The following is a 12,104-nucleotide window of genomic DNA, read 5'->3' as shown; positions in this document are numbered from 1 at the left end:
CACATTGCATTGTACAGTACATTGTATGTGCCAGTTCTTAAAAATATTGAATACTCCTTTAGGGTCAGATGTAGCTTGTACAGCAGTATTCTGTATAATAAAAGCCCTTATACCCGTGGAGTCTTCAATATACTGAAAATGTTATAACACACAATACCAACTATGTGATGAGCAATACACACTACAAGTGTATAGATCTCAAATTTTCCACAATGCATCAGTGTCAAATGGCACAAGGACTCTTCCATTAAAAATACAATTGATGGTCCATTGTGCAAAATGATACGTATAATGGTATTTCAAGGAAATACGGGACTTGTGCATGGAGTTGGTAGTGCTTGATGAGCATGAAGGCACAACACTGAATCAGGTCCTATGTACCGGTACATAATATACAAAAGGACTAATTTGGCAACTATCTACGAGTACAACGCTATTGTACCATGCCACATTCAAATGTACAGATGACTTCCATTACAGACTGTATATTGAGGTCTTGTGGACCAGCAGTTTTCTTTTATTATTTCGGAATTTTGTTTTTGCTTGACAAAACTATTGTATAAAGAATGAAATAAATTTGGTCCCCGGAATTTTTACTCTATTGTATTTAAAGGAAAATTTGCTTCAGCTATTTTGATTAAATAATGAACTTTAAGAGAAGGGGAAAATACCAAACATTTATCGATGGGTGTGTGAATACAAGGTAGATATGCTGTACATGTACATACTGTAGATGCAGTGTAAGATGGAGAGAGAGAAAGAGAAATGGAAAGAGGGAGTTCAAGAAAAAACATTTTTTTGTTTGATGTAAAATACAGCTGAACTCATTGTAAGTCTCTGTTGCCGTGGACTATATTTTGTCCTTGTGCTAGTAATTGTGATCAGAGATATTTAGACCGGGGGGGGGGGGGGGATGTTAAAAAAAAAGATCACCCGTTTTAAATACAGTGTAAGCATTGTTTTGAGGCAAACTGCTTTATATGAAGTATAGAAAGAGGAAATACATTTTTAGTTTCCATGATCAAGTCATGTGTAGAAGATCGAATAGAAATACGCAATATTGACCAAACAATCAATCTGAATACGCAATGTTTTATTTTTTTGTTTATTTTTATTTTTTTTTTTTTTGTCCTTTCAGAGCTGTCAGTGTGATTAGATTATAGGGGGCCTAATGGCCCAGGGATTAAAAGGAGCAGGATCAGATAGTTATTGGTTGTATTTTGTTGGACAGATTGCTTGCTGAGGCTGGTTTACATGAATTCTCACTCTCAGTAGTGTATTGTAAATAAACATGATTACCGGGGTACCAGTTTTAAATCATTTATATAGGGGCCTTTATCATTTCTATCACCTTTATCAAAAAAGAGAAGTCCATATAACTTTACCCAAAGAATTACGAGCACTTTTTCTCCTAAATTCTGTTTAATAAACAGTGGTGCCAGCAGGAATGATTAAAGTTATCACCAGGCTTTGTTGTGAAGAAGAGAAAAAGTTCCTTGAACCATAACAAACCTCACCTGTCCAGAGCACCATGTAAAATTACGACCACCTGTGTGTACCACCAGGACCTAATGCTCCTTGATACCTGGACCACAGAAACCACATTCTGGGTATCAATACCAGTTTAAAGAGACACGCCCCCTGTAAAGGCAAAGGAGTGGTTGGTTTTAGGTGGCAGCTCTGCATTCCTCGCCACTTGATTGACATGCTATAGAGTGTTGATGCCGGGCACACAGGACGTCTGCCCGGTCTATAGTTTTGTACGTACAGTGCATGTTCACAAACCAACCACTCATCCGTGTTCACTGACATGTCTACATGCATGGTTGTATGCAAACATTTTAGCCACAATTGTGCCATCCTTTTCTTCTCTCCTTTTATTTGATTTTTTTTTTTAAACCAACCTCATCCTGTCACATTGATTACGCTCAAAGTGCAGCAAGTCCAACTTTATAAAAGGCAAGTACTCCTCTGTGTGGGTATTGTTGCAGATTATAGAGATACACCTGGATAAAGATACTCTTTTACATATTATAGGATGACAGTATTGAATAATGATGAAGACGTGGCACTGGAAAAGGCCAAGATTTTGTTTTGTTTGCATTTGTTTTGTTTCGTTGTGCCTTGTTCATTTGTTTGTTTGTTTGTTTGTTTGTTTTTTTGCTGTATTGCCAACATAGTGCCATATAATGGAGAAAATTACCTGTATTCACATGGTCATAGCTTTCATGATGTCTTCCTCATTTTAGTATCTTCATGATCTGCTGCCATACAAGTACAGTATTAAATGTATAGTATTAGTGCTTTAAAATAGTTCTAAAATGTGAGTTAGGGATAGAAACAACCACTGTCAAAATTTGAATCCGTATAATCGATGTTAAGTGTTGTTAAATACACAAAATGTGAACAATAGTTATAATAAGAATATTTCCAGACTAAACCGTATACAGTTATGGTTTATTGAGAAAAACCCTGATATCTCCTTATATTTAAGGTTTTATTGCAAATATTTCATATGGTAGGATGTTTTATGATACAACAGACCTGCACATATGCATCAAATGTGATATCTTGAACATTTTTGAAATCACTGCTCCCAAAGGTAAACTGGACCTTTAAAGGTCCTGTTTACCTTTGGGAACAGTGATTCAAACAATTTTCAAGATATCACATTTAATGCATAGGCCGTACCTATGTGTACAAATTATAGGTCTGTTGTACCACAAAACATTCTATCATGCACAACTTTTACAACAAAGCCTGAAATATAAGGAGATATATGTATTTTTTCTCAATAAACCGTAACTGTAGACGGTTTAGTCTGGAAACATTTTATTATAAGTATTGTTCACATTTTGAATATTTCACAATACTTAACATTGAGTTTACCAATTCAAATTTTCACAGTCATTGTTTCTATCCCTAACTCACATTTTAGAACTATTTTAAAACACTCATGCTGGGTTTTTGTTTCATCTGCAAATAGTAAATTATGCCTTAAATGGGAATGCTCATACAAGAGTCTTACAATTTTACCAGGCAAGGGCATGCTCCTTTTTACAAAGTACCTTAGGCTGGAAGTGTATTTTTCCCCCTAGGCAATGGTTGTAGCACCTTACCTTCTTCGTGTACTACGGGTGTATGTAGACTACTACATGTGCATACTGTACAGTGTATGCTTATACATACGTACAATTGTACAAATGTCAAATGCCTTCTTTAGAGGGCTGCCAAATACAGCTGTAGTATTTTGTTACCATACAATTTAATATGGTTTCCCATCATTCAAAGTTTGAAAATTATAAGGTTTAGTATTGGAACTGAGTTCTTACATTGTAGATTATTGCATTGAACATGTGTATTACGTATGCATGCTGAATAACCAGAATATATCTGTACCTGTAGAATATAAGCCTAAAATGTATGTAGTGCACACATATACAACATACTGTATATGTTGTGCATTTTTTTAAATTTTTTTTTATGTGGTCTATAATCTACAATAGTATGCTGTTAGCTGTGCTGAGGTTTGCAGCCCTGCTGTCAAGAGGACTAGTGCGCACAAGTTGATATCTCTGATAAATCTTCTGTTTCTGCCACAAGATTGAACAGTCTTTTAAGGTCTGAATGTTTCTCATTTGTCAGGAAGGGTATGCGTTACAATCTGGTGCGTGCCTGGAATTGTCATTAAGAGAACGTACAGTAGGTCAGCTTGCATGCACGTAGAACATTCGCACTACTGGGCTAGTGATGACCAGCAGAATTCATTCCCTATTGAACCGCACTACATATTATGGAGTAATTAAGGACTTCTGAGTTACATATAGTCTTAGTCGTAGCCTTTAACAATTTTTTTTAATTATTTTTTTTACATGCCACTATTCCTGTAGGCCTATTGCTGACAATTATTCTGATGTGCTAGTGTGTCATGAATATTAATGTGTCAGCATTTCTTGCATATTGTTTGAGTCCCAGTGTGCCATTTTCGACTTTCTTTTACTAGAAATTTGCTTGAAGAATGAGTATTACCCAGTGACTGCTTTTGAATGAACTAGAGCAGAAATTGGAAAGTGCAGACTATGTGATTCCATTTTTTTTTTTTTTTGCACAGTTATGATGCTATTTAAGCCTACACCATTGTTAATACCATTTTGCATGCATATTGTACAATGTCTGTCCATTTCTAAACAGCAAAAATTTATGGTTTCTGCAGGTATACAGTATGAGAAATATATTTTACCTTTAATGTTTCTGACAAGCACAGTGAACACTCTGTAGATGTCATCGTTGAGATTTAAAAAAAAAAATTCAAAAGGATATTGCTACACTGTACAGTTGATGTACTGTACATTATACAAAGTGTACCTGTTCCTTTCTTTGTCATACCCGAAAGGTTCAAAGTCCTGTCTACAGCAACTTTAATGTGGAACAGGTGGAATATAAACTTAATTACCTTTTTATTGTGAGTGTCTGCAGCATGTAACTGTCATGCAAACATAGATACATAGTTTTGACTACCATGCATAAAACAGGAGTAAAAACTAATAAGCAACCCTATAAAACATGCACACTAAAAAGGATATGCCTTGAGAAACACAGAAGTCTGCACTTGCGATGTACAATGTAATACTGTATATAATGTAATATGCTATTGTTTCTTGCAGTGGGTAGACACATTTTGCCTTCCACAATTGTCAGAGAAGCGAGAAAAATGTTGAATACAACAAGGTTCTCTTTTAATGCCATAATCTTGTGAAGAATGTGCAGTTATCAGTAATATTAAGGGCATAAACATGTATGATGGGGGAATGGCTGCAGCAAGTTTTGTTTACATTTTGCCAGTCTGAACTGTTGATATTCCACATTTTAAATTTCTGTTGACTGTGTTAAGTCAACAGATTGAAACTTATTCATAAATTTCCCTTTGTTACATAAAATCTCTGCCTTTTGATATTTACATTGTACTTCTGACATAAATGCAAATACATGCATTGTGAGTAGCAATGTCTATTTTTACCCGCTGTGCAACATACGCAAAGTGCCCTTGGAAAGAACCGGTGTACGGTCTTCACTTCTGAAGTACCGTACACATGCTCCAGTGTCGGTGGAAAGCCTACATATTCTGGAGGCAAGACGGCAAATGTCCAGGGAATTATTAAAGCATACAGGATACTAAGGTCAACGGGTGCATAAAATCATGTCTGACAAAGGTTGCCGACATAGATTCATGCATGTGGGACTTGGTAATATGAGTCGAACCCTCTTTTGTGGGTTTGGAGAGTACTGGTGGTGGGAGGCTTGTGATGGTGAAGCTATAGTGACATCTAATGGCATGTTTTAATTCCTCTAGCATTGAAAGTACTGAAACTGTATCACATGTATTACAGTGTACGTGCATTCTAGGTCACAGGCATACAGATTAATAAAGTTCATGTAAAGAATGCAGACTGCATTAAACTGCTTTGCTGTCATAGGATGCTAGATGCCATTACAAATATCTACCCCCTCACTTGGGAAGATTGTGTACGCAAACCATTGCAAGTATATATGACTGAACTTGTGCAGTTCTTTGTAAAGCCTCTCCAAAATCAACAGAGAGCAACATAAGAGACATTGTATCAATAAATGGAACAGTGATTAGTTTTTAGAGATCAGTAGGCCTACAGCTGTAGATGTCATTTATAGGCAATATGCTATGGAACTGATTGAAAGATGACTGTTCACAGAGAAGTACAACTGTGGGTCGAAATTTCATTTGTTTACAAATCTTATGTTGAAATTCAAATCAGATTATAAGGTTCTTGCCAGAGTCATTGTGAAAATATTCAAGTAGACTGCATGAGACCAGAAAAAAAAAGAAGAAAAAAAAGATGGAATTACACTGTAGAAGTGAATGAGATACATGTTTACCAGTACTGCATGCTTGACAAGACAGGCTACTGTAATGCGATTTATGATTATAGACAATAAATTTTGATGGATGGATGATTTGATAAAGCAAGAAATATTGTTGGGGAATGAGTATCAAAATGACATGGATATTTTAAAGGGAATGCATATAAAGACATCATGGGTGTACAGTTGTAGTACATGCAAAATATACAGGGCATAAAATACATGTATGGAAGTAACCTGAATGCAGAGGGAAAAATGGAGCTGCACTGAATATAAATCTCAAGTGCGTTCTGATATTTATCATCTGATTCCATGGGCCATTGAAAATAAGAAGATATTGGCTGGTTTATTTCAGTGCATGTCACATGTAATTAACTACATGATGGCCAGAGACAGGGAGAGATATATGGTTGTTGGCATGTGGTGACCTCTTCCTCCTGTGCACTGTTACAGGTAGGCCTGTTGTTTACTATTGGGGGCTGTGATTTTAAGTATGTTTGAGTATTGGTAATATTTGATGCATACATGTACATTATAGGTCAGTTGCACCACAAAACATCCTACACAAAAATTTTGCAATGTAGCCTGAAATATAAAAGGAGATATCACTATTTTTCTCAACAAACCGTTTTAAATCTAGAAACAATTTTATTATAACTATTGTTCACGTTATTTAAAAATACTTAACATTGATTATGCTGATTAGCAATTTTACATTGGTTGTTTCTATCCCTGACTCACATTTTAGAACTACTGTGAAGGACTAAAAATAGGTTTTTGTTTCATCTGCAAATGGTAAATACAATGTAGTGCCTTTGATGCATGTAATGTGTCCCTGTGGAATCGGCAGGTGTACCATGCAAAAGCAGTGGAATCACTGAGTCTGTGTTTGTGTGTATACAGTATATGTGTGTGTACATGTACACTCAGTGTGTGTGTGTGTCCTGTCCGTGTTGCAAATGTCGTTGCATGGGATGTACACTGTAGTCTGTGTTTTGTAGAACAGGCCTGTCAACAGGACTCCATGTCCTGTGTTTTGTCAGAGTGTGTGTGTTTTGTAATCAGATCTTCCCCTGACACTTCTCATATTCATGTTGTACAAGCACTAGGTATCATGTATTCATGTACAGTTGTCTTACAAATACTATGTATAACTTCTATTTTTTTTCTTACTCTTTCAAATCTATCCCCAACATCAGCTTTTTTGTTTGTTTTTTTTACAGTGGGATATAGTGTGTGGCATTCTGTAATATTCTTATCAACTTTTGTTCCAATCGGTTTATATTACCCAAGCTGTGTTGATTACACTGTAATGAGACCTTGCCTTGGAGAACATTCAATGCTGAAATTTGATGCTAACTGGCAAAGTATTTGAAAGTTTCCTCCACTTTAGGATTCATTTTTTTTTTTTAAATCATGATCTTTTTTCTCTATTATTATTTTTTTTTTTAGAAATCCACCAGTTTGCCCAACACTGATTGGGGAAAAAAAATAATCAGGATTTATATCCACATGCACAACCCTGAGAAGAATAGAGATTTTAAGATCTGGGAAACGGCATGTATGAAAAAAAAAGAGGCATGCATAATACTGTAGAGAAGACAATGAAAACAATGATAGAAAGAAATTGAAAGGCCGTGTTTGGCAAACGGATGCACTGAAATTAATTTATAGCCAGTTGAAGTGCATCACAGCATCCCCTCAGCAGATTTTTGTCATAATCTGATAATAGGAGAACTTGACCCTGCCCACCATCTGGGTACATGTCCACGGAAGTGTCACACCAAGCCAAGAAACGTCATCTCCCTCTCGCTCTCTCTCTCTCTCTCTCTTGCTATCTTTTGCTGTCTCTCTGAATGAGATACGATGACATGCCACGCATTGTCGACGTGTTGGTGACTTGCTGTTATCATAGTCCTTACGTATGTACGTCGTCGTATTGCGGGTTCGTTGATAGCTCCACCGCAGGCCCAAATGTTCTGCAATTGTGGTTCAGTGTCGGTGCATGCCTTTGGCACCGCTGAGGTTTGAAAGGGAATAGTGTGTGAACAAGTGCATGGTCAGTTTGAAATGTATTAGGATATTATGTACTATTAATACTATCAGTTATGGTGACATTTTTTATTAGACCCTTTAGGTCTGGGCATTTTTATACAGGGGAAACTCGATATAACGATATCAGCTATAACGATGAAAACGACTCGGTCCAGACCATCTCGTTATATTGAGTTTCCCCTGTACAGTAGCTTTGAAACCTGCAAACTTTTTCTTTGTATTCACTCAGTAATCCCCGAACTTGACCTAGTTGTATTAAAAGTTTTAATGGCATGCCTATTCAAGTGTAGCAGTGTGCTGTAATCCAACAGGAAGGCTATAGTGACATAATGTTGTAATAGGGATTAGAGGGATTAGATAATCTCTATTCATTGGCAAGTACATATTGTGGTTTCCAGACATACAGTGTATGTGCCAATAGGCAAGCAATGTACTGTACAGTGAGGGTTGTGTAGTATTGCTATCTGATGTGTACATACATGATAAATGGAAGCTGACCACATATATGTACAGCTGCTGGCTATATCTGAGCCTTACAGAAGTCACATTCGTTCTTTTAAATGCAGTGGCATGAACGTTTCTTTTACATTTTGTAATTTCCTCTTTTGCTACAGTTTGCCATGACCACCAGCCACTGTAAGTGTAAGGTAGCCAAAGGCATACGGGGACTAGTGATGACTTTAACCCCTGTCCTTTATTATGATATTCTTCCAGATCTTTTGCAAATTTCTAAAATCAGTACACAATTTTGTTTATAAATGGTAATGTAGAGCAGGTTACTTAACTGCTGTTAATTTTTATATGGTGGAAGAATTTCAGAGCAAAATAAGTTTTGAATATTTTATAAAGTGGAAACAAATCCAGCTTTGGATGTTGTGAAGCATACAGTGTACAATGTACAAATGCTGTAGGTGAACACAAAATCCTTGTTAGAGCTGTGATGCAGTCAGTCATAAACAGTGTGGCTCTGATGCCATCTGGGTAAAATGTCCTTGATACACTCTGTGCTTGACAAAGGTGCCATGTTTAAATTTCTCTATTAAGAACACTCCTTGCATTCTGTGATGCCAAATAATTGTTTACTTGTGAATGGCAGCAGCGCACACGGAACAATATTATGATAAGAATACAGTACAATATGGCAGTTTTCTTTAATAATTAGAATGCAGAACATAATGTTATGGATGAGAGCAGTGAATAATTGGACACAGTTTATAGCATAAGACTACCCTCTTGGTAATTGCCGACATTATGTATTGGCACAGTCCGTGTGCTGCGACTTTCGCCGTGGCGAGATTTGCGTCACAACATCTCACTACACCTCCCCCCTACCTTCTGCCCTTCATTTGGCTATTAAAATGCCCCCTCTGACATCAAGGCTCGGAAAGCATGACATCAGAGCTGGGAAGCATACCACCCCCGCACTGGTGCATGTTTTGAATGGTTGTACTTTGACAGGGCTTAATGCTAATGGGTGTGAAAGCTTTCTTTTTTCTTTTTTTTTTTTAAATCCAGCTATCCCATCCGCTTGCTCCCTGACGTGATTACACTGTCACTGCTGGTCGATGCTGGCGACTTTGGGTAAAAACAAGCTTTCGGGGCTTGCCAAATTATCCCCTGGCCATACCTATGGAAGCTCATATTAAAGCGCCGACACTCGCCTTCCCAATCTTTTAGGGTCTGGGAAGGCGAGAGGATGAGAAGGCAAGATCTTGTGTATACACGTTGGCGGGTCCTACATGTTTTATATGGGAAATTGTGAGATCAGTCTCAACTTTTCAGGTCTGAGAATGCAAGATATTAGATTTTGTCTTGCAGATCTCGAGGGTGGAAAGGTGAGAAGGGGAAATACGAGATATCATATCTGAATTTTTTCCTCCCGGACCTCATAGCGAGATCTTATATCTTGCCTTTTTTGTCCTCTTGGACGGGAAAAGTTGAGAAAACTAAAAATTACCTTGTATTCTCCATGGCTCTCTAATAAGCATCCATATTATTATTCCCCTTGCCTTCCTCTCCTCTCTGTCTCTTGTTTTACCTGTACATGTTATGTGGTACTAAACAGACACCGGTTATGTTTCCCAGTGAACTTGCATGAAGAGTGGAAGGAAAATTTTCAGGTTGTAGTCACAATCTAGATACAATTTTGTATGCTGTGTCCAACACTGCATCTTGGAATTTTAAAACTACAGAGGGAGCTACAATGTATACTACACTGTAGTGTGATTTGAATAGTGTACATCAAGATAAGATATGGGTGAAAAGATGAAGTTTGCAACTGATTGACAAATTGCCCTACATCGACGTAAATAAGCACTGAATTGATCAGTGTTTAGTAGTAGCCATGATAAAAATCATGGGCGTACATACTCGAGCAGGATTCGAACCTACGACCTCCTGATCACCGGACAGGCGTCATCTCCACTAGACCACCGAGCTTTCGCCCGAAAGCAAGTGTTGGTTCTAATCCTTATAGCATGCAGCGGGTACTGCTTTGTTATTCAAATTCATGAATTTCTTCCGTCGAGATGTTTTCATTGCAACTGATTGACAAATTGCCCTACATCGACGTAAATAAGCACTGAATTGATCAGTGTTTAGTAGTAGCCATGATAAAAAATCATGGGCGTACATACTCGAGCAGGATTCGAACCTACGACCTCCTGATCACCAGACAGGCGTCATCTCCACTAGACCACCGAGCTTTCGCCCGAAAGCAAGTGTTGGTTCTAATCCTTATAGCATGCAGCGGGTACTGCTTTGTTATTCAAATTCATGAATTTCTTCCGTCGAGATGTTTTCATTGCAACTGATTGACAAATTGCCCTACATCGACGTAAATAAGCACTGAATTGATCAAGAAATTCATGAATTTGAATAACAAAGCAGTACCCGCTGCATGCTATAAGGATTAGAACCAACACTTGCTTTCGGGCGAAAGCTCGGTGGTCTAGTGGAGATGACGCCTGTCCGGTGATCAGGAGGTCGTAGGTTCGAATCCTGCTCGAGTATGTACGCCCATGATTTTTTATCATGGCTACTACTAAACACTGATCAATTCAGTGCTTATTTACGTCGATGTAGGGCAATTTGTCAATCAGTTGCAATGAAAACATCTCGACGGAAGAAATTCATGAATTTGAATAACAAAGCAGTACCCGCTGCATGCTATAAGGATTAGAACCAACACTTGCTTTCGGGCGAAAGCTCGGTGGTCTAGTGGAGATGACGCCTGTCCGGTGATCAGGAGGTCGTAGGTTCGAATCCTGCTCGAGTATGTACGCCCATGATTTTTTTATCATGGCTACTACTAAACACTGATCAATTCAGTGCTTATTTACGTCGATGTAGGGCAATTTGTCAATCAGTTGCAATGAAAACATCTCGACGGAAGAAATTCATGAATTTGAATAACAAAGCAGTACCCGCTGCATGCTATAAGGATTAGAACCAACACTTGCTTTCGGGCGAAAGCTCGGTGGTCTAGTGGAGATGACGCCTGTCCGGTGATCAGGAGGTCGTAGGTTCGAATCCTGCTCGAGTATGTACGCCCATGATTTTTTATCATGGCTACTACTAAACACTGATCAATTCAGTGCTTATTTACGTCGATGTAGGGCAATTTGTCAATCAGTTGCAATGAAAACATCTCGACGGAAGAAATTCATGAATTTGAATAACAAAGCAGTACCCGCTGCATGCTATAAGGATTAGAACCAACACTTGCTTTCGGGCGAAAGCTCGGTGGTCTAGTGGAGATGACGCCTGTCCGGTGATCAGGAGGTCGTAGGTTCGAATCCTGCTCGAGTATGTACGCCCATGATTTTTTATCATGGCTACTACTAAACACTGATCAATTCAGTGCTTATTTACGTCGATGTAGGGCAATTTGTCAATCAGTTGCAATGAAAACATCTCGACGGAAGAAATTCATGAATTTGAATAACAAAGCAGTACCCGCTGCATGCTATAAGGATTAGAACCAACACTTGCTTTCGGGCGAAAGCTCGGTGGTCTAGTGGAGATGACGCCTGTCCGGTGATCAGGAGGTCGTAGGTTCGAATCCTGCTCGAGTATGTACGCCCATGATTTTTTTATCATGGCTACTACTAAACACTGATCAATTCAGTGCTTATTTACGTCGATGTAGGGCA

General features: G+C 38.1%; 1 protein-coding gene and 1 non-coding gene across 2 annotated transcripts in view; one reads left to right on the top strand and one right to left on the bottom strand.

Annotated features, from left to right (window-relative positions):
* The window catches only part of LOC140245636 (carboxy-terminal domain RNA polymerase II polypeptide A small phosphatase 1-like), a 54,983-nt gene that overhangs the window by 8,750 nt on the left and 34,129 nt on the right, over positions 1-12,104 (top strand). The gene's annotated exons all lie outside the window — the stretch shown is intronic.
* Positions 10,583-10,655, bottom strand: Trnat-ggu (transfer RNA threonine (anticodon GGU)). Its single transcript has one exon. It is a non-coding gene; the product is annotated as a tRNA-Thr (tRNA).

This window comes from Diadema setosum, chromosome 22, assembly GCF_964275005.1.
Source record: "Diadema setosum chromosome 22, eeDiaSeto1, whole genome shotgun sequence".
Lineage (NCBI taxonomy): Eukaryota > Metazoa > Echinodermata > Echinoidea > Diadematoida > Diadematidae > Diadema > Diadema setosum.
The sequence above is the reverse complement of the archived record's forward strand: the minus strand, read 5'-3'. Positions and strand labels throughout refer to the sequence as shown.